This window comes from Anser anser (genome assembly GCF_964211835.1).
Source record: "Anser anser genome assembly, chromosome: 5".
NCBI classification, from domain to species: domain Eukaryota; kingdom Metazoa; phylum Chordata; class Aves; order Anseriformes; family Anatidae; genus Anser; species Anser anser.
This window is the reverse complement of record NC_139725.1, coordinates 61061367-61088458: the sequence shown is the minus strand read 5'-3', so window position 1 is coordinate 61088458 and position 27092 is coordinate 61061367. Positions and strand designations below refer to the sequence as shown.

At 42.8% G+C, this 27092-nt stretch overlaps 1 long non-coding RNA gene across 2 annotated transcripts; it reads left to right on the top strand.

Annotated features, from left to right (window-relative positions):
* LOC310900398 lies at positions 1 to 27086 on the top strand. Of its 2 annotated transcripts, XR_014585105.1 has the most exons (4): positions 1 to 122; positions 711 to 16533; positions 22679 to 22979; positions 26964 to 27086. It is a non-coding gene; the product is annotated as an uncharacterized lncRNA (long non-coding RNA). The 2 variants fall into 2 exon arrangements; XR_014585106.1 differs by lacking the exons at positions 22679 to 22979; positions 26964 to 27086 and adding an exon at positions 17564 to 17702 and having other exon boundaries at positions 711 to 17527.
* Positions 27087 to 27092: the final 6 nt, after the last annotated feature.

Sequence of the window (27092 nt, the reverse complement as noted above, 5' to 3'; positions counted from 1 at the left end):
TTTATTGAAGACTTTATGCGGGGGGAGGGGGACGAGGTGGGAGGAAGGGGAATTAAAGCAGAAAACATCTCCATTTCAGTTGCAATTCAAGTTTTTCAAGACTTGAGGTGTTTTTTTTTCAGGCTTGTCCTGGTTCCAGTTAGGACAGAGTTAAGTAGCTCATAGTAGCTGGCAGGGTGCTATGTTTTGGATTAGGATGAGAAGAGCGCTGATAACATGCTGATGTTTTAATTGTTGCAGAGCAGTGTTTACACCAGGCCAAGGACTTTTCGGCTTCTTGCTCTGTCCTGCCAGCGAGCAGGCTGGGGGTGCAGCAGGAGCTGGGAGGGGACAGACCCAGGACAGCTGACCCAAACCGGCCAAAGGGGTATTCCATACCATCTGGGGTCATGCTAAACAATATATAGGGGTGGCTGGCCGGGGTGGGGGGGCCGGCTGCTCGGGAATAGGCTGGGCATCGGTCAGCGGGTGGTGAGCAATTGCATTGTGCATCACTTGTTTTCTTACACATTATTATTGTTAATACTATTACCATTATCACTATTATTATTATTATTGTTATTATTATTTTCCTGCCTTAATAAACTGTCTTTATCTCAACTCACAGGCTTCACTTTCCCGTTTCTCTCCCCCATCCCAGAGAGGGAGGGGGGAGGGTGAGCGAACGGCTGTGTGGTGTTTAGCTGCCAGCCGGGTTAAACCACAACAAGGCTTCACCAGCAAATCAGAAAAATTCCTCTATTCACAATATGAACGTGATCAAGAATGATAAAACAGCGGTGCCTCTGCAACTCAAAAGTGAGTATAGCCCTGTGAGGAAAGGGACTTGCTGTAGTCTCTGAGCAGAGGTTAGAGGCATCAGGTCTGTGAGTCTGGCAAATGCTTTGCACTGTCTGTGTAGTACCCCTCAGGGAGGGCTTAATCCTGGCATGGATGCTGCAATAAACAGTTTACAAATGAAAAAGATAGCTTAAAGAAAACATGACTCCGTTTACAAATGCAGGCTGCCATCTCAGCTGTTGGCAGTCCTTCCATCTTGTCTCTTCCACTGACCACATTATCCTCATGGTGATGCTGTTCCTAGGAGCTCTTTCCTGGGAGATTACCCCCAGCTGTGCTCCATTTGCAAGCAGCCCTGCTGTATCAGACCAATAAATCATTGTATTCAACAATAAATTTTTCTGTTAATCAAATTATTTCTTCATCTTTGTCTGTGTCACGCTGTTGACTTTAGAAGGTCACCTGTCCTGAGGTGATCAGTCCATGGCATGGTGGGAAGGACCATGTCCCTCAGTGAATTTAAATCATGCCCCCCAAGGGAGAATCAGCCACACCACTCCAGCTCCATTTTGGGGGCAGAGTCTCTCGGCACCAGTTTGTGAAGTATTTATTAAAAACTTACCTCTGCACAAGGCACATTGAGCCCCTCACAGAGCGTGAAGGCGCCTGGGGAGGCCCAGGGCTGAGGCTGTGCCTCAGGTGTGGAAAATCCTGACTGCCCTGGAGCTCAGCTTTGGTGAGAAGAAATGCCATGGGGACAGCTTCTCCACAGGGCATCAGGCCTCCACTTGCCTCAGCGCTCACCATGGCAGCCCCAGACCTTCGCACTCCTCTTGCCCTTACCACATGCATGTAGAGGACGGTCTCAGCCATTTGCTGTGGCCTTCCAGATGGTCTACAGCTCTACAGCTATTCATAGCTAAGTTTATTAATGTTTTGTTTTCTTTTTCATTATGAGTAGGTAATAAAGCATGTTTATTGCTCTAATGACTACAAAAACAAATGTTATCTGTTTTCCAAGAGTGGTAGTGTTTCTGACAGGTGACTTGCTCCTGACCTTGGACTTGGGACCAATGTTTCATTTCAAAAGATGAATCTGAGAGGCGAACGATGGTAATGCCGCCACAAAGCTTGTTCACAGCAAAATAAATGGAAAAATACTGTAATCTGAACATGTTGGCTTGTCTCAAATTGTATTAAGTGCAAATATCTTAAATTTAGAGTTGTAAATAGGGCCATGGCACACAGTAAAGGGACTGTGGAGTGTTTAACATGCTACTTTATTCAAATCAGCAAGTCCCATTACAGTACATTACCGTAATGTCTTCTGTCATACTCTTCCTTCTTTGCTTCGTTAGAGCTTGGTGTCTCTCAGACACGCAGCTGCTGTTTGCATGAGGTATTAGGAATCCTGTCTCAGTGAAAGGTACTATTGGCATCAATTATTTCCATTTCAGCTGTGCCGTGGTGAAAGTCAGCTACTGCGCTATGGTTTTTAATCTCTGATGTGCTTTGCAATCCAGACAGTAAAAACGGAAATACCTGTGTTATCTCATCCAGTTGCTGTTACTGCAATCTCAAATCATGTAGTATATTTTTTTTCTGTAGGTGTTGTATTTAACCACAAGTAGAGGAAATGCATCACTTTCTGAATACACTTTTGTGTCAGATTATAATCACGATCGTTGACATATGGTGAGAACCAGGAAGCAAAACAGAGAAAGATCAAACATGGCATTCACCTGTACTGAATATATCTACATTGCAAACCAAATGTAGACAGGTTTTTTTTAAGTGACTTAAAGTTGTTGAGTACTTTTATTAATACTTCTTCTTGCAACAGAACAACTGGAAACATCTTTACAAGGTCTGAGTTTTCAGAAGGTGTCTCAGCAGCTCATAAAAAGCCATGTCCCTATGTTATCTAACAAGCTTGGAAAACTCTAGTTACTGTGGAGACTCTTGGTTCACAGCTTAGGTTATTTCTTTCTCACAGGAAATACATGGTCTTGAATTGCATTGGAAGCAGGGGAGAAGCCAATGTGCAATAAAAACAGTGAAATGCACAATATTTGCATCTACTTCTTTGCTATTGATTGCATTGCTGGGAAAGCCCCCTCTGCTTTGGTCTCGGTCTTCAAAGTGTTACACAGGCGACAGAGGGGGCTCATCTCAGAGGACTGGGCCTCACACTAATAACATCACCTCTCTTTTTCCCATCTTCAAAATCCTGTTTCGAAACTGTTTCCTTCACGGGACCTTTTAAGACTGGCTTTCTCAGAGAGTATATCTCTACAAGGCCATGTACTGTGTGATGTTATTCCATAGGCTATGTCTCTCTGAGCCAGTGTGAGCAAGATAGAACAAGGACCTTGTCATCTCACATGTCTGCAGAATACCATTGCAATTTGCAGTAAATAATAACACCGATAACTTCTAATAAAATGGCCCTAGAAGGCAAGATATAGAATTAGGATCCCTGTCTAGAGACTATTCAAAGCCAGTTTACAGGACTTAAAAACACAGGTAACACTTTTTGTAGGCTGTCTTAAATAAGTCCACTGCAGAAAATTTAAATCAGAAGAGTATTATAACAAATCAAAATATCTCCCCACAAAACAAACAAACAAACAACAACAACAAAGGTAAATACAATGCTAATTTTTCCCCAGCTTCGAAAAAGTGAAATAATCATAGTTGCAAAATAGATATTCTATTTTCTCAAAAGAAAATGCTGGTACTTGCACTTAAAATGGTTTCAATATCAGCCTTTACAGTCAAGTTGATGTCACTGAAAGAGACAGAAAAGCATAATGTATAAATAAAATTAATGAAAAATAAACCTAAATTTACATCTGTTTGAAACAATCCTAGGAATTCTCAGTAGTTAAAATGCTACCTCTTCCAAAGTGTGTACTCTGTTCTGCCATAACCAAATCCTGAAAGCTCTCAGGCTTTGGAAAACTCATTCTGAGCTTCCATAAGTGGAAATCAGTCATTTTGCACAGCTTTGTGTAGCAGGTGTGAACAGAGATTGATTTCTTCTTTTCGGCTTTGAAATTCAAGTGAAATTGCAAATCCTTTAATCACCACTGCTCTCTCTAATATATGCCTCCTACATAGTTGGCTTATACTGTACCCTGTTAATTGAACTCCAATGATTAAAAAAGCCACATTTTTCGGTCACTGAGATTAGAGGAGGCTGCTTTTATATGATAAGATTTTTTAATTTATCTTTCTATAATTAAGTCTGTAGCTTTTGAAGCTGAAGTCTATTTTGGAGTATCACTTTATGTAATGTTGCTACTAAAGCAAAGACGATGCAGAGCAGACTGATGCCTATTAATAGCAGTTTGTCAGCAGCTTCCAGGTGAAGCTGAGATGGCTTAATCCATGCGTGTCTCTGCTTTTCTGAAGAGATTTTTTGCAAGCTTCAAAACTCGACACAAGAGGGCTCCAGTTCCTTTTGTCAGGAAAAATCCCAGCTGAAGAAAAGAGCGCAGCAAAGCTGAGAGGAGCAGTTTCCTCATGGTACAGCGCTGGAGCACGGTGACAAAGAGCAGCATGTAACTGCTGGCAGAAGATGTCTTGTATGTGCCTGACTCGCTGATCCCCAGGGAAAATGGAAACAGAAGAACCTGGAACAATTGCAGCATGAATGTATCAGTAAAAATGAATGAAAACATGTAGTGTATGAAAGCCCGAGGTTTTGTGCTCAAACACTGACATTAGGAAGAGGTCAAGAGAAGCTCACCCTGACTGCTCCAGCTCTTGCAACGTGCAGTCTCATTCAGCCATCTCCTCGCACACCAGCTCTGAACCAAGCGTGCACTGCCATTAGCACTTGTCCCCGTGCACAGGGACAGGACAGCACGTGGCTCTGAGGCTCCCTGGCACCAGGTTCTCAGCTCAGGAAGACACAGCATCCCGCCTGGTTTGAGGGAAGGTTTTAATGGCTTGTTTTCCTCAAGCCATTCCAATCGTGCAGCTACATACCCACAGCCCCCTGTGTTTCATATGCCTTGTAGGGAGGGCTCTTCAAGGTGAAGGAGAAGACCTGTCAAGAAGGACTTGAATCAGAAGCATCCTAAATCTGAATATCAAGGTTGCTGTAATACAGGCTTGACTATCCACCAGCAAAAAGTTTAAAAGTAGCTTTATTGCCTGCCCTAGTTGTTGTCGGGCAGATGGAGTGGTGTGGCCTATGGTCTGGAGCTGTGCCTGGGGAACTCAAGTTGCCTTTTCTTCTGTTTTTGGTTGTAAGATAGCCTTCCAAATAATCCAGGGACTGATCACTTCTGCCTAGGAAAAGGAGATAGTGGTGCTGCCTTTGTAAAGTGCTTTGAGATCAGCTGGTGTGAAGATTGCTATATAAGAGTATTTTACTGTTTTTAGCTCATGTGGAAATTGCTGCTGAAGCATCTTTTGGGAAAAGCTGATGATACTGGAGCCTTCTCAGCCCCAGCAGGCTCTCCAGCGCTATGGGCAGCTGCTCCTTTTTCTCAGGCTACTTTGGGAAGGCTGCTCTTGTGAAAAATAGCTGTGGAAACACACTGACATCTTCAAAGCACGAAAAGTAATTGCTATCCAGGATCTGTGCACTTGCTAATAGCCATAAAGAAGGAAGGCGCAGCATATTTACTCAAAAGTAAGTGGATTTCAGAGGAAGGAAGTAGGAAAGACATTGTCAGTCATATCTGAAAATAGCCCACAACTGAAGGAAGGAAGCGGATGTCAGTCATTTCTGCTGCCCATCTCTCATTTCCACTTTGGAAGATTTTATTCTAAAACGTTTACAAGACAAATCTACCTTGCTCTGTTTAGAGCCTGCCACTGCTTTCCTGTGCATTTGAACTAAATATTTCAACTGATATTAGTAAGTAAATGATTTCCCTTGTGGTGGGTGTCTAGCATGTGTGTTCAGGGCAAGAGGCATCCTGTGGAAGTACTGCATTCAAGAGGGGCAACTCATTGCACCTAGAAGGGATGAGGGTCAGGGGGGAGAGCACTTCTCTCCATGGTAGTTGGCAGCTGGCAAGTTTCAGAAAAGGATAATTTGTGCTAAAAGCTGTAGTGAGCTGGAATGAAACCATGCAGTACGTTATGCACAGGCCATGAGAGTATGATCATGCTGCATGAGTATGAGGCCAGTGAGTAATGAGGCCAGTGAGTAATGAGGCCAGTAATAACAATGAGACTAATAGTAATAATAAGATTAATAATACCTAACAGAAGTAGATATTAATTCTTAATTTGAACCATTACGTGAAATATGACCATGGTACACAAAAGGACTCAGAACTGGACCTCTCCAAACCTCACAGTACATTCATAGCAATACTGAGTTTAAATACTCTCTGAATCTTCTCATCCTAGACCAGCAGTGTAAGAAAGCCTCACTTTCACTTGGACTCCAGTGGTCTCTCTAAGTTATCCTAGGTCTCTGTTCTCCGCACCATCAGCACCAGGATTTTTACCTGGAAGATGGATATTTTGCTGCCCTCCACCGTCCGCCCTGCAGAAATAACCTCTCTGCTCTTACCAGAGCTTTTCAAACTTCTTTCTGCTGCTCTGGTATGCTATCAAACATGGACAAGTGGTGGAGAGGGCTGTTGCTGCAGTAAGGGCATCTCAAACAAGATTTATTCCCCTCTCATATGATTCAGTGTACAACTGAGTGCTGGCACAAGGCAGTGTATTTTCTTCAGACTTTACCATGGTTTTTACAAGGAAGTAGCATTCATGTCTCTAATGGGAGGGATTATATGCACTTAACAAGTTGCTGGTATTTATGACATGGACGTGTACACGAAGCTTGCATGGCTAAATGTGTTATGTCACAGGCCATATCCTCAACTGTGCAAGCTTCTTCAGAGCCTCCTCAGTGTCAGACCCATTAGCACTTCATTCCTTCAGAACTTAATCTTGCCACCCCTCCTAGTGCTGGTAGCCCTTACTCATGTGAGTAAACAGGTCTTCCACTTTGGGCCTTCTAACCCGTAAGCTGCTTGTTATTCCTAGAAAACCCCCACCACCAGGAGAACTTCCAGACTTAGTGTTGCTACTGTCATGTTCTTTGTAACCACAACATTTATTTACTAAACCCTGCCTCGTTTACAATGACCTGGCTTCTGAAGGAAAATGGTGCCAGAGAGCCTGATGACTTCAGCTCTACACGCTCAAAGGCCAGATCTAAGGAGCTGCATCCTGTAAAGCACTGAGCACTGTAATTGGGTCCCAGCAAAGGCTAAAGCATGGGCCAAAAGCTTAACTGCACAAACTGACTTCACTGCCACTTCTGAAAATAGTGCCTGAGCTGAATTTGTTCAGACAACTTGGTGCTATCATAGAATCACAGAATCATAAAATATCCTGAGTTGGAAGGGACTAACAAGGATCGTCAAGTCCAACTCCTGGCTCTACACAGGACAACCCAAAATTAAGGCCACATGTCTGGGAGTATTGTCTAAATGCTTCTTGAACTCCAGCAGGCCCGGTGCCTTGACCACTGCCCTGGGGAGCCTGTCCCAGTGCCCGACCACCCTCTGGGTGCAGAACCTTTCCCTAACACCCAGCCTGACCCTCCCCTGTCCCAGCTCCATGCCGTTCCCTCGGGTCCTGTCGCTGTCCCCAGAGAGCAGAGCTCAGCGCCTGCCCCTCCGCTCCCCTCGTGAGGGAGCTGCAGGCCGCCATGAGGCCTCCCCTCGGCCTGCTCTGCTCTGGGCTGAACAAACCAAGGGACCTCAGCCGCTCCTCATGCATCTTGTCCTCCAGACCCTTCCCCATCTTTGTATCCTCCTTTGAGCTCTAATAGTTTATGACCATACACTGTGGTGCCCCAAACTGCACACAGTACTGCAGGTGAGGCTGCACCAGCACAGCACAGAGCAGGACAATCCCTTCCCTTGACCAGCCATCAGTGCTATGCTAGCCAAGGTACGGCTGGACCTTTTGGCTGCCAGGGCATGCTGCTGACTCTTGTTCAACTTGCCATCAACCAGAACCCCCACATCCCTTTCTGTGGGGCTGCTCTTATCCCCCAGTCTGTACAGATATCCAGGGGTGCCTCTTTCCAGGTGCAGAATCTGGCACTTCCTTTTGTTAAGTTTCATATTGTTGGTGATTGCCCAGCCCTCTAATTTTCCAAGATCTCTCTGTAAGGCCTCTCTACCCTTGAGGGAGTGAGCAGCTCCTCCCAATTTATCCAGGCCTTAGCTCTAGTAGCCAATAATTTGCAGGGTTTTATGACACAAGTTATTAACCTTTCCAATTTAGTGGTTCTGTGCAGCCCCAGACCCTTAAATATCACCTTTGTATAAACCACATGCCCTGACCCTCCTAAAATGCAAAGATTCTTAATGAAATTCAGCTTTAGAAAATGCAGGTGTTGCAACACCTGCTTTTACTCTGACAACATGTTAATGCGATTAGCTTCCAAAAGCCTTACTGTATGGGGAGAAACACACATGAGAGCTCCAGGCATTGCTTTAAGCAACAAGTATCTCTTTTCTTTATGGTGCTAGAATTAGGAGACAAAAAGTTTCATGGGTGGTCCACAGTGACGGGAGAAATCTTTTCCTTTCCTTTTCTTTTCCATCCTCCACAAACAAGCAGTAAAGAATACGTTGCTTTCAGCAGGCAGAATGTCCCTATCACTTTTAATTGCACCTTTCAGCAAATTTACCAGTTGCTCCTTTGCCATTTATTAGCCAGGGGCCAGAGAGTGAAAGGTGGTTATCTGAAGTGTGCTCTGTGCGACTGAACTCACTGTGAGGTTGGTGATGTCCAACCCATGGCTTGTTTGATTACAGTCCTGCCCAGTCTAAGGGGCATATTTTTGACCTACAGTAAAAATAAAAAATAAAGCCAGAAAGCTATATGCAATTTAGTTTTTTGTTTGTTTGTTTGTTTGTTTGTTTTTATATCAGAGAAAGCAGCTGCTCGTATTTGGCTGGATTCAAACTGAATTGTGTGCTTTGTTTTGCCTGTTTTACATGGTTATAAGTTTCACAAATCTTAATGTTTAATTAATGCCTCCCCATCCACACGCCATAACTCCAGGCAGGAATCAGCGATGTTACCCAGCTTGCACCAGTTTAATTGCTGGTGCATCTCCTTCAGTCTCCCTAGCTGTCCCCTAGAGCTGGATGTAGATCCCCTTTTAATCACACTCTTTTATAACATGGTGACCGTGGGAAAACACTTTTGCCCACTCTGATGTTTCAGAGTGTTCCCATGAACAGTGAATGCCTGTGTCCAAGCCCAGGCAGATTTTGTTTCTACGTGAGGAGAGGAGCAGCCGGCCTGGTGGCCAACCAGCAGTGTTGTATGGTTGGCACAGATGTGGTTTGTGAATGGAGATGGTCTCAGGAAGCTGGCTCATTCCTTGGCATGGGTACAGACTCCCTGTGGGGTTTTGTGCATGGCACATAGATATCTCCGCTGTCTCTGAGCACCAGGTACTCTGGGCTTTCTCTGGCACATGGTGTCTAATCACTTCTACCAGTAGAATTGGATGTGGGCGGATTGGAGAGGTTCCTGACTCCCCTCCTTGAGCTACTTCAATGTTCACTTACCTCATCCCATCACAGCAGCCAGAGAGAGGAACCAGCTCTATCGCATCATTCAGTAACAGGAGCACATCCAGAGCATTCAGGGGAAGGAACCTCTGCCGTACTTGGAGCTGGCATAGACATCTCCATTAACCCATTGTTAATAAGGGGACCATACCTCCCCACACACACGTGCACATTCAGCCCAGTGCACTGAGCTGTGAAGAAGCCAAGCCCCAATTCTCATAGGTTCATTTAGGCATCAGATCTAGACTCCTGTAATGCTTCCCCCTTTGTAAAAGGAAATAATAACACTTGAGGAACCCCCACGTGGCGCTGAGCTCTTCCCTTTTAGTCAGCGTGCGTGTGGAGCACCAAGTACATCCAGGGCACAGTGACAGCCTCCGGGCACTGATGTATAATAAGTAATAGGGAGACACTGGCAGCCCATCTCTCACAGCCAGTGTCCTCATGTGCACACTCATCCACGCACATGAAAGAAGGGAAGCAAGACAGCTACAAAAGCACATGGCCCGGTTTTCTACCACCCTGCATGGTCTACAGGGGCAGCCCAGTGTGTCTGAGCAGTGCTGTCCTCCCGTCTGGGTGAGAGCATGTTGACTGGGGACAATGGTGTGAGATGAGAAAAGGCACTATCAATGCCAGCCAGAAAATGTCATCAAGAAAGAGTCGTTAAGTCAGCACAAGTTCTCTCTCCACATCACCTGAAATCCGACAGAAAAAAAAGAAAAAAAGAAAAAAAAAAAGAAAAAAAGAAAAAAAAAGAAAAAAAGAAAAAAGAAAAAAAGAAAAAAGAAAAAAAAGAAAAAAGAAAAAAGAAAAAAGAAAAAAGAAAAAAGGAAAAAAAAGTACGCTAAAGAGACCTTATATTATAAACTCTAATCACTTTCCTTTACAGTTTCTTTATTTAATGGTTTCACTAAAGTCCTCAATAAACTCTAAACATAACATTCGATCCTGTGAATTCAAGCCCATGGAAGTAGGGTGTGTTCATACAAGCGGCTCAGATCTGAAGGTTTTCTTTGCATGAAGCAAGTTGCCATTTTGAAGATGAATTTGATCCTTGCTGAAATATTGGATTAGCAACATCCTCAAGACTTGCACTCTTAGTTTGAATGTGTCTTGGACCATACATAAAAAGGAAATTTAGAAAATTAGGAAAAGACTGACAGGTTAATTGATTTTTCTCATAGCCAGATCAGATGGTTGTGAGTGTTGAAAATGTTTTCAGATGTGTATTTCTTCCTGGTAAAGTGAACCATGTGTAAGTGAGGCTTAACGTAGCTGATCAGAGGTCTAATGTAGATGTACTGCTGAGCAACAGATTTGAGGGGAACACAGCCCTTAACAATACTACAGCATGAGGGCTGACTGCACATATCTCTGATAGAGAGTGGCCTGTGACACTGGGCAAAGTCAAGGGGGACTCTGACCATCTACTCTGGTTTTGGAGCATCCACTACTCTTACCCCACTGACAAAGGAGAGCAGCACATTAAAAATGTTTCCATGTCTCCTTTTTACATTCCTCCGATGTTAGAAAATACAAATTCCCTGACAAGATGTTTGTATATGCTGCAATTCTATTAAAATGAGATTGTAAGTTTATAATTTTTATAAATATACATTTATATTTTCTACATAGTTGCTTATTAGTACTCTAGAGCAATTTTTTTTTTCAATATTAGCTGTCCTGGATGTGTTTTCAAATGTGTGATTTCCTCCTGAGGATTGTAATTTTTAAACTGTGGGTAAAGAAGTCTCAAGAGAATAAGGTTTTTTCAGACAAAATATCCAGGGCACAATATCTGCTTTCATAAAGCTCTGGGCATGCTGTTTGCCATTTCCTAATCTTATTCCCGTTTTTCATGCTATTGGAGACTAACTTCTGGTGGCAAAGTCCTTGTACAGAAAAAAGTGAATATTTTGACCAATAGCCTGAAATCACACATTCTTTCATTCAAAACAGTTAATTAGGAATTGAGCTCTGAAGTTAATTTCACCAAGGTCATTCACTGTTCTATTGGGTCCAGTGACCCTGTCTTAAGTAATCACGGCATTAACATACAAGGTTATAGCTTTCTTTTCAGTTGATGACATAATCTCTTTAATTGGTGTCAGGAGGCCTGCTTATGAAAGAACCATGGAAAACACCTATAGACTATAATTTTACTTTCCCCATTCACAGAGCAAATGAAACAAGCCTTAAGAATGTACTAGAGGCTCATTACATCTCCTAGCCTGTCAACACAAAGCCCCTCCATTTCAGCCAAAGCATTAGGAATGATCAATTCTGTTTACTTCTAACTTCAGCCTGTGAACTATTAACCTTTTCAGCAAAACTGGTGAATAGTAAATGTCAGATAATCCTCTCTGAGAAAGTTAAGAGGGTAGATAATGCATTTTAATTGATTAAAACTTCCATGAACAAAAGTTTAAAATATCAACAGGAGAATCCCTTGCGATTCCTATTTTTGGTGGGACGTGATCCAACTATTCTGCACTGACCCCAGTGTCCACTTCAATTTTATCTTTTCCAAGATAAAACTTTTCCAAAAGCTATACTTGAAAATTAATATCCTTCATAGCAGAAATTCTGCTTTTAGAATACCAGGTCCCTTTCGCAGCTGGTGTGCGCTGGCTCGGCAGGGAAGGAGCTGCACAGATTTAAGCTCGGCCAGGATTTACACAGGTCGTTCTTGTAGGTAGATTTAAAAAAAATATCTCTGTTGAATATATTTGCAAAGCTCCAGAAATAGGTGTAAATACTTCTGTGTGTTCTCTTCATTCTGTAGTACTAGAAGCTACTACTTAGTCTAAATATTTACCTTTTTTTTTTTTTCCATTTTTTGAGCAGTCTGGACTCTTGTATATTCTATGATTGATCCAACTCCTTCTCAGGGGATTTTCTTTGTAACCCCTGTATGAAATCTGTCAGCACTCTCTGGCTGATAGGGGGTCTTAAGTTCTACTTTAAACAACACTACACTGGTTTTGGAGATAGCAAAATGTATTTCACCAGTACCACAGTTATTCATGTCTTCTGCCTTTTTTTTTTTTTTTAATTCCACTGGACTTCTCTAAATCTTCTATTATTTCATGTTTTTAACAACTCTTTGGGGTTTTCACATAACCCACTTTCCTGCTGTTGCACTTTATCTTCTGATTGTTCCCAGCTCCATGAAGTTATTCCTTAGGTTTTTATTCATCGGTTGAAATTATCTTCACAATTTTTTTTATCTTCTGTCTGAAAATAATTTCTGGTTTTGCATAAAAAATACAATAAAAAATTCAAAATGAGTTGATTGGTTTCAGAGGAGGAATCTTTTTTAAGAGGGAAAGTTTTAAATATATAACTCTGCTTTTTCTTGGTTGTGAGCACACAACACATTCATGGCAGCCCTTCCCGATCCATTATTTTTTAACAGATGTGTTATACTCACATTGTTATTAACCCTCCATATCTTCAGAGCCATGGTTATTAAAATAAAGGAAGCAAAGAATCAACTTGTTATTTGATATATAAAATTATACAAAATGAGAATAAATGTTAGAGAGGCAAAAGCACTGATAAGAGAAGAGAAATTATTAAACATGTTTCAGTAAGCCAGAGAATTAAGTCAGCACTACCTATCTCTTATTAGTGAAGCATTTATCCACGATTATCCGTATTCTGCGAGATGAACCCTGAGGAAAGCCCACACCAATTGGCCATGGCTCAGCGACACCAAGCACAAAAACAGGATCTGAGTGTAAGTTACCAAATAAGATACATCTATTTTCAATTTTTTCCCCAACTTACTACAGCTCAGAGCAGCCCCATACTGGGGCTACATGGGTGAAGTCAGAAGGGGAATGGATGCTCTGTTGGGCAGAGCAAAGTCAAGGACCAGGTGAGGTGTGGTCACATCTCTCCCTCTGCAGGGAGATGAGATGCAGGAATGAGGATCTGGACATAATAGGTACAAGCAGGGAAAGTATTTTATTAACTCCAGAAACACCCGGTGGTTAAACCATGGCCCTTGCCTTTCATCCTTTCTCTAACGAAAGGGATCCTGAGGAAATCAGGTTTTCGTGATATTTCCTGGGACCAGTTTTCTCTCCTCTGCTGTCATGGTTTGGGACATGAACCTCATGCTTCACACTGACATACTGACTAGTCTTACTCCATAAGGGACTCCAGATCATTTCTGAGGCTACCACTCGTGTAGCTGGAGTTTCACATTTGCTGAGTCAGCTGGTCTACATCAGTAGAAAGGTTTGTCATGTGCGAGTGCCATTACCTGCACCTCTGGAGCTCCTAGGATGCCAGGCCTCTGCTTCCTTAGGTGTTATACAAAGAGAACAAATGAACCATTTCCATCCCAAAGAGCTGTGTGTGTCAATTAGAGTCAAACCCCAGAGCCTTCAGAGGGCTTGTTTTCTTCTGCTGAATTTGCTGTGGGCACCCATGTGAACTGGATGGGGCTGTAATTTCTCCCCCATTTCCTTCCTTCCTCATGCTACTGTCTTCTGAAGAAGACCAACCAAGGTTTAAGACATAGGACAAGACACCTAGCTACCACCAGCTATCCTGGTGGTGGCAGCAGTGACACTGCTCTGTGTTTCCTCTTGAGAAGCGCTCCACCAGACTTCTGCCACAGACTGGAAGAGAGTTCGCTGGGTCAAGACTTGGGTCTTTTAAGCTCAACACCCTGTTTATTCTTCGTATTTAGATAATCATTATCTCAAAGCACAATCCAGACTTTATGTGGGCGCACAGATCATTCCTGTTTTTGCTTATAATTTACTGCATGGACTCGTGAATAAAAAACTTTTCTTCTCAGACAGCGGTACCTGTTAGTCAAAACAATTACAAAACATATTCAACCTTCCCCACCCCAGTATTCCTTCAGAAGTAAGGCAACTTTCCTCCGATGCAGAAACACACCACAATTTTCTTATTTGTCTTCTCTCTTTTCAAACTTGTTTAAGTCTTTAGAAGCCGGTCTTGGCCATTTAGTTACAAAATGCATGTGCGTGCATGCGTGCGTGTGTGTGCTCCCAGTGAAAAGAAGGGAAAAAACCCACAGGTTTGAGTTTGTACAATGTTTGCCCCTTTTCCCAGCAGGGATGGGTTTTGAGAGCCAGGAGACAAAAAGCATGGCCTCAACAAGCTGAATTTAAAAAAGAACATCATTTTCATTATGTAGTCAATCTCAATTACAAGCAAATGTTTTCTCTGTTGAGACTTTTCTCTTTTCAGAGCATTATGCAAGCCTCTTTTGTGGGTTGAGAGAAAGGATCAGTGGTCAATAGGGAGCAGAGTGTTGTGTACAGTGGATTTTTGTATCCTTTAGTCTACTACATAATGCGTTTTGTCAGGAGAACAGCCCAACATCCTGAGCAGATTTGCTGAATTAAAGAGCACAGCAGGGATAGGAAACTTGTTGCTAGGTGACTGACAACTGCTGCATGTCAGTATCTCTGCGCCGGAGGTTACTCTTTCCTTTTCTTCCACTACTCAGTCTTGCCTTTTAATCTGCATCTATAATTAACTCTCTTAGTACCGCGTATCCATTTGTTTCCTTTTTACTACGCTTCGGATGGCCGTATTGCCATTATTTAATCTCGAACGGAGGGAAAAACTATTTAATTTTTGTGCTTCGCTTGGTGCGGGGAAGTTGGGGATTTATGCAGTGCAATGTCTCATGGCTGCGCAGCGATGAGACGGCTCTTAAAGACATTTCAGAAGATATGGTCTTTGTTAATCTCAATGCTCAGTGAAACATTTCTGTGTTTACCGTTCTCTCTAAAGCCTGTTTGTTTCAGTTCAACTTAATTGAAACGCGATTGCTTTTAACTGTTTAGGTTTGGTGACCTTCCAAGCTCTTTCACTTGTGTATCTTGCAAAATAGATTTTCTTTGTAAGAGGCTCTTTCTTAAATGACTGGAAATCCAGGGCTGCATCTGGCCTAGATTTGTAGTGGCAGAAGTCATTTAAATGACAGTGTTCACCCTGCTTATTTTTGCTGTTATTTTTCGTGCACAGACCACCCGTCAGTCACATTTGTGAAGTCCCGTGTTGTTCTGAGGATGGGTCTGTTGAAGAATTGCGTCCCTTGTTGCATCCAACAGTCACTCTGGAGATGTGCTTATTTTAGTTTCAGGTCATTCCAAGTCCTGATGCAAAATACATGGTATTTAGTGAATGTACTAATTACAAGAATATGGTTATTTGCTTGCTTTTTATTAGAAAATGAGAAGAAAATATATGTCAACCTTTATTCTGGGTGCTCTTTAAAATACCACTTTTTTCCTCTGTCATGTGTGTTGTGGGGAAGCTGAATTCAGAATTTTGAAGGAGTTAAAACAACAACGAAAGCTCTTATTTTTCTTGCAGGTTTGTAATAAAGCTGCAATCATGGAAAAGTAAATAACTTAGACCCTCTTTATACTGAAAATTAGATGGCAATTTAAGAAGAATAGCCAAGTAGATGTGAGAATTGTTGTTGGGGAAAATAGGTGACAGTGGTTGCTTCTAGGGCACTATCTCTTCTTTGCCCAGTAATGCCAAATTTGGGGAATTTAAAGGGAAAAAAAATCACCCAAACTCTTAAGTAGGTGTTTCTAAGCAGGACTTCTTTCCCCATCAGTGCAAGGGCTTTAATGACACCAGGAGCTGTGAATTGTATCACCCTCATTCTGTTTCTGTAAAACAGGTCCATTGAGGGCAGATTTGATCACCAGAAGCAGGCAGCATAACGAGAGCAATTTTATTAATATCCCTGGTTTCAGACTTCAAGTTTATATCCTGGGGATGTTAGCAGAGGGACTTTCACCCATAATTGCGTTGTGTGGTTTTTTCCTTCCTACTAGCAAAGGGCAAAATCCTACATGGGGAAAGCCAGCTTCGAACTGGAGGAGGAGAGGAAAAATTGCAAACTCTTAAATGTGTGGATGAACAGCACACGCAGTAATGCACAGGGCCAGGAGAGGGCAAGCACTGAATAGGCACGGGCATGGGGATGTGTTGGCATTGCCATGTGGAATTTGGAAAACCCCACAGGGGCTGATTATGAAGCTCAGATTACCTATAAATGATCAACCTGATCAAATGAGTTGAACCTGAGGCTTTCCAACACAAGCAAGGTGCCAACCTATGTACATCTTATAAGCTTCTTGGGATCCCAGAAAAGGAGGTAAAGGCCTTGTCATGCTCCATTTTTGGAACTGAACTGCAGCAATTCCATCCATTTCTTGTGCAGATGGAAGCCAGTTTTGCTTTCTGCTCTCCTGATTGCTCTGAGAACAGAGGTTGCTCTTTTGTACAAGTCTCGAGTTGGCTGGGGCAGGCATACAAGGCTGGGGCAGGCTGGGGCAGGATGCCTGGTCTAAAGGTTAGGCTGTCATTTACAGTGTGTCCTGGAGACATGGTTTTGTCACACTGATCTTCATCATGTCCTCATTTCTTCAAAGTGGTACTTCACCTACATTCATGCTGACACATTTTGAAATGAATTTTGGCCAAGTAGAGCAAACACTTGTGTGTGCTGCCATGGATCCAGTTCTGCTCTCTTGACTTGGGTAAATAGTCTCTTTGAAGCCACTTGGAAGAGGTGAGTTGGATTGACTCTGTTACTTGGGGGATTGGATAGGAATTCAAACATTAGTTAGTCTGAGTTGTGATCTTCAGAGTCACTGACTGATACTGCAAACTTGATGGTTGATTTATATGCTGTCAGTGACAGGGTCAAGACCACAGCAGTGCCCCAGCTTCAGGCTCATGCTCTAAGCACAGGAGCAGGTCCTTGTCTTGCTGTCCCTGACTCACAAGGGTGATGGGCACACAAGTGTTACAGCAAAGCAGTCGGAAGTGGAAAATTCCTGCTAAGTAACTAAAAGGCTGTAATTTTCTTAAGTGCAAGCTCTAACCCCAGAGAGCAGCAGCTGCATCGCACAGCCCATTCATGTTTACCTTTGCCAAGTCCTGCAGAGGTGCATTACCACAGGAAAGCAGGCTCTCTGGCAACAGAGCTTCCATTCTCATCCGACACCTTTCCTCCCCCGCATCCGTGTCTTGGAAGATCCCTTTTGGCTTTTTCAGTTTTTAACCTACTTCATGCAGCAGCTGTGCTGTTGGCACAATCTGCCACTCCAAAGCTGAGCGAGCCCACTGCAGACAGTGATCCCCAGGTAAGAAGAGGAGAAAAGGAAGGAAGAAGAGAAAAGGAAGGAAGAGGAGAAAAGGAAGGAAGGTGAAAGGAGATGTTGGGAGAGGAAGACACAACATGGACAGGAAGAAAAGATGGTAGACAGATGTAACTAAGTGTCTTGATCCTTCATCCAACACTGACCACTCTCTGGACAATAGATCTACACCAAATGGGGCCGTTTCCCCAAGTATTAAACATAAAATCTACAACCCTACTGTCTGTACCCATGTTGTCCTTGCAGAAGAAATGCATTGGATGGGGCAGGAGGATCACAAGAGAAATGAGAGAAGTCTTTCAAGGCTAAGTCTAAGGTTTAATTCCTGGAGAAGCTTCCAGGCTTCTTCAAGAAAGAAGCTCTTGCCATGACTTGACATGCCTGAGAAGTATAGTTATGTGAAGAAAGGCAGTAAGACAGATTATGGCATTAACTACTATGAGGTGACATCTCCTTGCCTGCTCTCCTCCTCTGGGAAGATAAGATTTTCTCCAGTGAAGGGAACCAGTTCCCTATTCATATCCCTCCTCTTTCAATTCCTACCTTGCCACGCAATGGGTCGGCTACTTGGCTGTATCCTCATTGGTGCAGCACTGGGGACATATATCATTTACTCTTGCTATGGATTTATTTTCTTATCTGGAAGAAGTTGTGATACCTGACTGGACAGTTCTGTGAAATGTCTAAGATTAAAGGTTAAGGACTGTGTGAGGAATATGAGCATCAACCATCATACCTGCTTTGCAGAAAACATGCAGACACCGGCTAGGGCTTCAGAGGGACTCCTTTGATAGGTAACACATAGGAAATACTGCTTAGAAAAGAGCTCTTATTCTGCTTATTTTCACTATGAGAGATCCTGAGACCTTGTTATATCTACGTGTTGGGTGTTCCTATGCCAGAGTTTCTCTTCTAAATAGAGACACCAAACGCGGCATGAACGAGGAACAGCCCAGAATCAGAAAGACCAGCATGATAATGAGACATGAGGGCCATTGTTTGGGAAGGAGTTAAGTCAGGATTAACAACTGGGAAAAAGGGGAGGGAGCCAAAGTGCCAGGGAAAGCCGGAGGAAGCAGTGTGGAATCGCTGGGCTGGAACAAGCAGCCCCTTGGCATGGGGACATCCTGGTCAGGGCTGCCCAGCCAGCTGCTTCTCCTCTGTGGAGGTTTCTTCCACAGCTAAGAGAAGAAACCTAGACCTAGACATATAAATTGGAGATTACAAAACGTGTTTCAAATCCCAGACTATCCTTGACCCACTAAAAGTGGAAGCAGCTCTGCATCTCAGGGATTCTTTCCTGACTAGTCTTGATCTCCCTTATTAATAAATTTATAGACTCAAAGATGACTTGGCCAGACTGTATTCATGTCTAAATTTAGCAGTCAATTTGGTTTATTGCTTCAGGGCTGCACTGAAGAAAAATCAACAAAAAAGCATCCCTCTTTTATTTTTTTTTATCACTGCAGTTGAAAGTGCATTTGTGTGAAAATGGATCTGAGCTTGAAAATAACAGGATTTAATTATTTATTAAGCCCACACTGGGGACAGCCTTTAAAAAAAAACCACATTGCACGTCTTTTCCACACAGTCACTCATTTGTCCTTTGTCTGCTTGTTGTCTGCGTGTCGCACCAGGTCTGCCAGTGATATTCCCTGCACACAAATGCTGCTGCAGGAGGAAGCAGATGTCTCTGAGCTATCACAAGGGAAGGAGATCCTCTTGGTGACCACTTCACCAACAGCGGGACCAACACTGTAGCTGCTTTGCAGCAGGTTTCTGCCATTTCAGGAGACTGAGATGCGTCTCCCATATTTTAATCTGCTCTCCCTCCTTGGAGATATTCGGAAGCTGTCTGGACATGGTCCTGGGCAACCTGATCTAAGTGTCCCTGCTTGAGCAGGGGGGTTGGACCAAATGACCTTCAGACCTCCCTTCCAGCTTCAACCATTCTCTGATTCTGTGATTCAGCTGAGAAACAAAATTACATCCCTTCAGTGAAATCAATATGACCAACTAAAACTTATCTGGAACCATCTGCTGCCTAGTTAGAGCACAAAGGAAGACAGTTTCCCAAATTGCTCTTTCAATGGAAAATTAATAGCAGGTTTTATAACAGATTTTCGTTTTGCGGGAAACCAATCAGAAATGCTTTTGTATCTGAACTTAGTAACTGGCTGCATGTCTCATAATCTCTTACAGAGGCTCCAGCCCTGGCAACTGTGAAAGAGTCTTCTGTTTTATTTTGTTGAAGAAAAAACACAATGGGAATTAGGTTAAAATCTCCTCTCTTTGAACCAGTTATCAGTCATTTGAACGGTTGTTGGTTCAAGGTCTATTTCAACTCATTTTCAAGGCTCGAGTGTGTTGGAGTGATGAAAACCCTTGTTGCATCTTCACTGCAGTCTCTGTTCCCTCTTCTTTTCTGCCCAATTACAACCAGATTCACATTCTTTTAAATGCTCCCACAAAGCTCTATTGTTTTGCTGGTGAGATGTTGGTGAATGTGCTGTTGAGCTTTCCAAACAAGTAATAATGACAGAGATGTGGAAAATGAGCAAAACTTGAATTTACACTCACGTTTTTCTACTTGAAATGAAATTCTTCAGAAATGTAACCAAACCTGTGTTTATTTATGTAGCAGGGAGCTCTGATGCCATTAAATTAGTTTTGACATTTTAATGTAATTAGACAACATTAGTGTCAGATAAGATTCATTAATGGACCTTGATCTTTGGTGCTTGCTCAAAATTGATTTTTGCACTGGAAATCTATGTTACTTTAAATATATATATATATATAAATTCACCTTTCCGCTAAAATGCTCAGCTAATTGACATAAGTACATTAATGAGAGCAACACACTAATAGGATTATATCAATATTCCCCCTGCATCAGTTAGAGACCCAGCAGCAACGGTCATTAATTATTGCCTTATGGTAATCCGTGGCAGCTTTTGCAGGAGTTGGATTGTACTTCTTTGAGAAGATCTTTCTGCTTTGTTCTTTTTCCCAGGTTTGTGGCTTTGCTGTTATTTACACTAATGCAATCCCGTTGGTCAAAACTTCAAGCCTGGGTGCCTAAAATTATTCTCCAAAATCTACACTTTTGATGTCACTCTGAAATACAGTCAGATTTTCTCCTCTCAGAACAGCTGCAATTGAAAGGCAACCAGCAAAACACGACTAAAATACAGGATGCTTTTGAGGTCAGAGCCTAACTTTCCACTTGGAGGGGTTTTGCAAGGGCAGGAAAGACGAGGGTTCAATTCTCACTAAAAATAAGATTTATCCAACAAAAAGTCCTGCTTTTCCGTGTCCAGTCTGAAAATTTTGGTTAAAGATTTCAGCAGAATTACTCCTCATTTATACTAATACCTTTATATTCCTTGCTTTGAACATAGCTGCATTACACTGAAAGAAATTGTTAAAAGTGCTGAGTTTTAGTTATAGGCTAACGTGATAAAACAGTTTGGGTATTTTGGCACTGACTTGGTTTTGTGATGTTAAAAATAACAGTGATGTTTAATCTTAAACAACATGGGTTTAGTGATCGTTGTTTATCTTTTACATGAAATCCAATTTTTGTTTATCATCTCAGTCCATCCCATTTTCACCCCAAATACTTAATGTATTGTCTATCAGTCCGTCGGGCTGCAGACAGCATTTTAGCTACATTTCTTCCATTGGGTTTTTCTGAACAGAGAGTATCTATATCTATATATAAAAAAGCAGAGATACAAGTAATCCCACTGCTACGTACAAGAAGCTGTATGTTTACTACCAATACCACTCATCTGCTCAGGGAAAGGCAGCCTGTAAATAGAGACTATTCCTCTGTTTATAAACCAGTTCATCACCGTTAGATGTAATCCACTTTGGAAGCCTTAGGGAAAGAAATCCATTAACTCCAGGTAGCTTTGGACCAGACTGTCTGGAGGGAGACATTTCCACTTGCAGATACAGCTCCACCAGCAATTTTCCCTGCAGAGCCTGAAACAACACGACAAAAACTTTTCAGGCTGAAGCAGAGGAGTGCATGCTGAAGTGTGACTCTCAGCAACAACCTGAGCTGAGACGGCTGTTTCCCAGCCAATATTTTGGAATTGGCTAATACCATCTTATTATAAGCCCAGGATGTTGGTGTCAATGAAAGTAAATCTCTACAGCAGGTGCAAGATACCTTTGCGTTACACAAGCAAGTGGCTTTGCAAACAGAGAGGAGTTGAGACAGAGCGCAGAGCCTATCAACAGGATACAGCAGCAAGCCTCTCCAAGGAGGCAAAAGGAATAGGTTTCTTTGTCCCAGCCAAAAAGAGATGGGAAATTAACTGAAATGTTCATGATTCAAGAATTCTGCAATGGCTTGTTCACCTAAGTGCACAAGCCAATTAAATGAAGGCAAGATAATAAAGCAATGCAGAGTAACAAAGTAGTACTGCAGCACGAAGCAGTGAAGCCTCAGTTGCGATGGAGCTGTGCCTTTTGTCCCCCAAGTTTCCCTCCACGGTTGTACCCCCAGCTACCTCTCCCTCTCTGGCAGTATGCAACAGACATACAGGTAGGTATGCAACAGGTAGGTAGACAGATAGGACAGGGAAGCCTAAAGGCTTAGGGCCAGAAGGACGCACTGCTGGGCAGGTGGTCATCCAGTTTCCCTCTGTTTTGGGTGATGGTCCTGGTTACAACATCTTTGTTTGCACAACATGTATAATGTATGATTTTAAATTGGCTCCTGACTTACATAGGATCTTGCATACATGCAAATGAGCAGAAGCAGTCTGGCTTTCTAACCACCTTAAACTCCTGTTCAGAACGGATCACTGCTCCTTGCTACCTCCAGAGAGCATCCTCACTGCTGCAAGGAGCCCTCACCTAGAGCAGAATACCTTTGCTCAGGAAGCTGCACTCACTTGTCTGATCAGGGAGAGCAAAGGGGCAGGTTTGCAGATTCCCAGGGAGCTGTGCATGGTGTTTAAGAAACACATGGAGAGCAATTAAGGAAAGTCAGCCTTTTGTCAGAGGCTAAAAGGCATTATTTACTGGTGCTTACTCCCACAGTAAAAAATAAATAAATAAATAAATAAATAAATAGACATTTAGGAATCAAAATGAGACTTTTTTTTTTTTTCCCAGAGACAACACAGCTTTGGAGTGTCCATTCTGTCTGACCTCCAGTGTAGGTGGGACCCCTCGGAGATTCACAGTTCCTGCCAGAGGAAGCTTACGAACAACCTTACAGCAGCCACCAAGATAGATGGGCTGGGGAAGCACGGGCAAATGCACCGGCACTGAAGCTACATATTCAGTGAGATTAATGCAGAGGAGGAGCGACAGTCCCTGTTGTAATGTACTAAGCAGGTGAAGCCACCAGGTGTTGTGTTTATTTAAGGTCATGGAAGAAAAGGTTCTTCAAAAAGTGTTGAAAGTAGGTGAGGTGAGTAGATGACTTTGTGAAGCGCCTCAGGAAAGCTGTGAATAGTGGCAGCAGGGGAAATGCCAAGAGGTTCACAGAGAAGCAGATGCACGGGATGCTGAAGTTGGTACATAGGGCACGGAGGATGTGCGGGGGGTAGCACGCAGAGTGGGGAAGAGCTGGAATTATGCAGGGCACAAAGGCAAGGACAAGAAGCTTGAACAAGATGCAGCAGAGAAAGGGGGAGTTAGGGAGGGATTGAAAAAGGCTGGGCTGATCTTGGCAAAGACAGAAAGGGAATTTAACAGCTGTGTTCTGCCTGGGTGGCAGGGAGAATAGAGAAGAGGAAGTTTTATTAAATAACTAATAAGCAAATAATTACCCTGGATTTTTAGCAGTGCAATTTGAAAGGCAGAAATTTAGCTCTTTGCATTCCCCCCACAGACAGCCCTTACTTGATTCCTGGCATTGCTGAAAAGAGCTCTGGCATTTTATTTAGCTTTGCTTTCATTTGTATTGAATTTTTCTTCCTCAGTCACATGCATGGTAAATGTTTTCATTTCATCCTGGCTCAGAAATGCTCAGGACTGACTCCTATCTCTCTTACTCCAGCCCTGCATTGCTGCAAATCCATTGGCAAACTGCAGTTACCTCATTTTTCTGCGGATGTAGATGCAAGAAGCATCAAGCCTTGTATTTGGATCAGGAGGGCTGACTGCCTCTTAATAGAAGCATAATGAAACCATCAAGAGTTTTCATTCAATTAGACTTCTTTTCCCTCTGGCAAATGATTATAACACATTTATAGCGTAATGGGCAATTACTTTATACTCCTTGTCTGTTGACATCTTATTAAGTCTACATTTTCTGTCCCTAACAAAGAGATCAGATATAATTGTTAGGAACTACAAGGAATACATAAGAACTACCAGAATACATTTAAGCAGAATGAATATGTATCTGTTAGTGAGACACATGATACGTGATGGCAGATTTCTCCACTCCTTTCTGCTCTGGGGAAATCTCCATTACATATTCTTTTATTTCTTAATACTTTAACTTTTCCTCTGATGTCAAAGAATGATCTCTGTGCTGAGTGGGTGTGGATTATACAATGAATTCTGCACTTGTGAATATGAGATTGAGAGATGCGATGAAGGCTGCAGAGGAAAGTTTTGCCCCTGGAGGCTTTGCAGATGCGTGTATTGTTGTTTGTTTGGTTTTTATCCTGTAGCAGGGAAGCAGGGAAGGCAGGGCAGGGGCAAGAAGTGATGGAGTCAGGTCTGTTGTGAAGCACAGTGGGTCATTCTAATGAAGCTGTTTTCTTTAGCTCTAAAGCATTTCTAATCCAGCCTCTGAAGAGCGAGAAGCTTCCTGTGGCACTCTACTACCTTGGGATGTCCTGGTGCCAGGCAATAGGCAGATACATTCAACATGAGTGCGTATTAATGGGGGCCGTGTGTACGTGTCTCTGAGAGCAGGATACAGCCTTTGGATTGTGCTGCTTAGCAAAACTCTTACACAAGGGTTTTAGCAGTAGAAATCCTATAGATCACTGCTTTTGAGCAGCAGTCTACAGAATTGTGTGTCTGGTGACACACAGGCTACCGTGGATCTGGGACTCTCCTGGCTCAGCAACAGTCTGGAGATCTCATACGTGGCAATAATTCCCTTTTGAGCATCCCTGCTCACCCTGCTGCAGCGTTCAAATGTCCTAGGGGCACACTTAGGTGGTGTGCCAAGAAGCATCTCACAACTGCTCTACACTTGCTCCTGTCACCTTGTGGAATTTCTTTGGGTATGTATTGTATGTGAGACATGAGGCCACTGACTGTGGCAAACCACGAGAGCTTGTGTGGGACTTGTCTGGGCCCCTGCAAGCCGTGGGTCTTCAGTGAGGTTAGCTAACACCTCGCTGGTCCTCCCTGGTGTTCGAGCTCGTTGCAACAATCTTGCTCTTTGCAACCATCAACCTAACCTACCAAGAAACACTACATCCCAATACAATTTGCCTGGGAATCCTGAGCATAACCAGTACAATCCCTGCCTGCCTGGCTGCCACGGGGTCGCTTTACAGCTCAGGTGACAATTTGTGTCGCAGTGGCATGCTGGCCAGGACTATGGGGTGTCTGATGGAGGCAATGAAATCAGAAAACCAGACAAAACTACTACATCTGCAAGTCTAGAATCCAATAACAAAGGATTTTAACCTGAGCATCCAAGCGCTCACTCCTCTTTATCTGCTTCCTACACTACCTGGAGATAGGCAAGAGTGTGTCAGCGGTGGGCCAGGACACACTTCTTATGTTGGGTGCTCAACATTTTAAAGTCAGCATCTAGGTCCAAATCTGACCATTTATAAGACCATGAAAGGACTTTTTTTCCACCCTTACTGCCAAATTTGGGTTTGGGGTTGCTTTTCTCCAGCCTCCTCTGAAAGATCCTCGTGGGGATGGATTTCCATCTGAGTTTTGTTGGTGCTTCTGCTGATCCTGAGAAGCCTCTGTAGCAGTGGGTGATTTATCTCACAGTTGGTGTTAAACTGATGACAGACATGGGGTCGAGAAGGAATTTGTGCCACAGATCAGATGGACACATGTCCTTGGTTTAGGGCTATAATTTTTTGCTTTTACCTATAGTTTTGGGGTAAAATCTCCCCAGTGTCATCTGAGTTCTCACTGAAACTGAAAGTGTTAATTCGGTGCACTGAAGGTGTTAAATTTGGTGTCACTGTCAGAGACTGCTGTGTGACGCGGAGGCCAGAAATGATGGCACGTGGGGACTGGTGTGTGCTGTGCTGTGAATCTCCGAGCCTGTCACCAAAGTGCTTGTGACGCCAGGGGTGTGCTTTGGTGAAATGGGGGACCCTTTCCAAGTCTTTGTCCCCATCTACCTATGCATTCTTCTAAAGAATAAGAATGCAAACATCCGTGCTTCTGCTTACTGTTTGCTCGTCTCTTCATCCCATAGGTTCAGGTGTTACTTTGTTTTTCACACTCTACCTAAACTATCCATTTTGCACCATTTTTCAAGTATTTCTTCTAAAAGGCATTTATCTGGATTTTCTTAAATCAAATACCTGCATGTATTTTGTTTTCAGAGTAAATATGAATTGCGTTCTACTTTGATTATTGTTTAATAGCACTAGGATGTTTGGAGGCAGTGTGAATTTTGATTCAAAATGTCAGGTCTTTTTCTGAATAGCTCCTTCAACTGGAGACCTTCCCCATCAGCTCTTTCATAAAGAGAAAGGAGACAAATGGGAAGATAAGCTGACTAGGAAAGAAAGAGATATTCCTTCCCTTGACCTAGAAGCCTGGCAGGACTCTTTTTCAATGCAGTGTATTATGTAGTGGTTTTCACTATTATGCATATATTTAGCAACTGCCGCTCACCAATCTGCAAGGGGAATAGGGTGGTGAAAGATGGAATTCAAGGGAGGAAAGAAACGCAGGAGATGTTTTGTCTCTGCTTTTATATTACAAAGATTGCATTGGAATATACACAAGAATATATCTCCATTGTAACTTGGGACTCTGTAGCTTTTATATCTTTGGCATCTCTCCATTAATATACTTCCTGGTGACATTTCTGAACAAAAAGACCACTTCAAACTGCTGTCAAGACCAATCAAAAAGCAGCTCTAATTACAAACAGAGGTAAAAAGATGTACCACAGTGCAATGCAGGGGCCTACCAGAGTATATATACCAAAACAGTCCTCATCCTCTAGCTAGAGAATATATACTGAGAAAGACTTTGTCCAGGAGCTGGATTTTGGGCATCTTTTAGGCAGGTTATTTTTGCTGAGGTCCTACTTTGCACACAGTATGCATACTGGCTTGTGAGCAACTTTCACTAATAAATTCTGGCATCTAGAGTGCTTGGTACCTGGTAGTGCTTAGATTCCTGTCTTAAAGAACTTCTGGGGGAAAGAACATCTAAATGTGATGTGTTGTTACATACTCTGAGCATTCTTTGTTTCCTTGCTATTATTCCCTGGCAGATTACCCAGCTTGCAGATAAATCACTCCTGTGGACATTGTGCAAGCAATATAGATGAAGAGGGTCTGGTGCAGAGTCACAGAAATGCTGCTGTTCTGCTCTTCCTGAGTCTATTTGAGTATCTTCACCC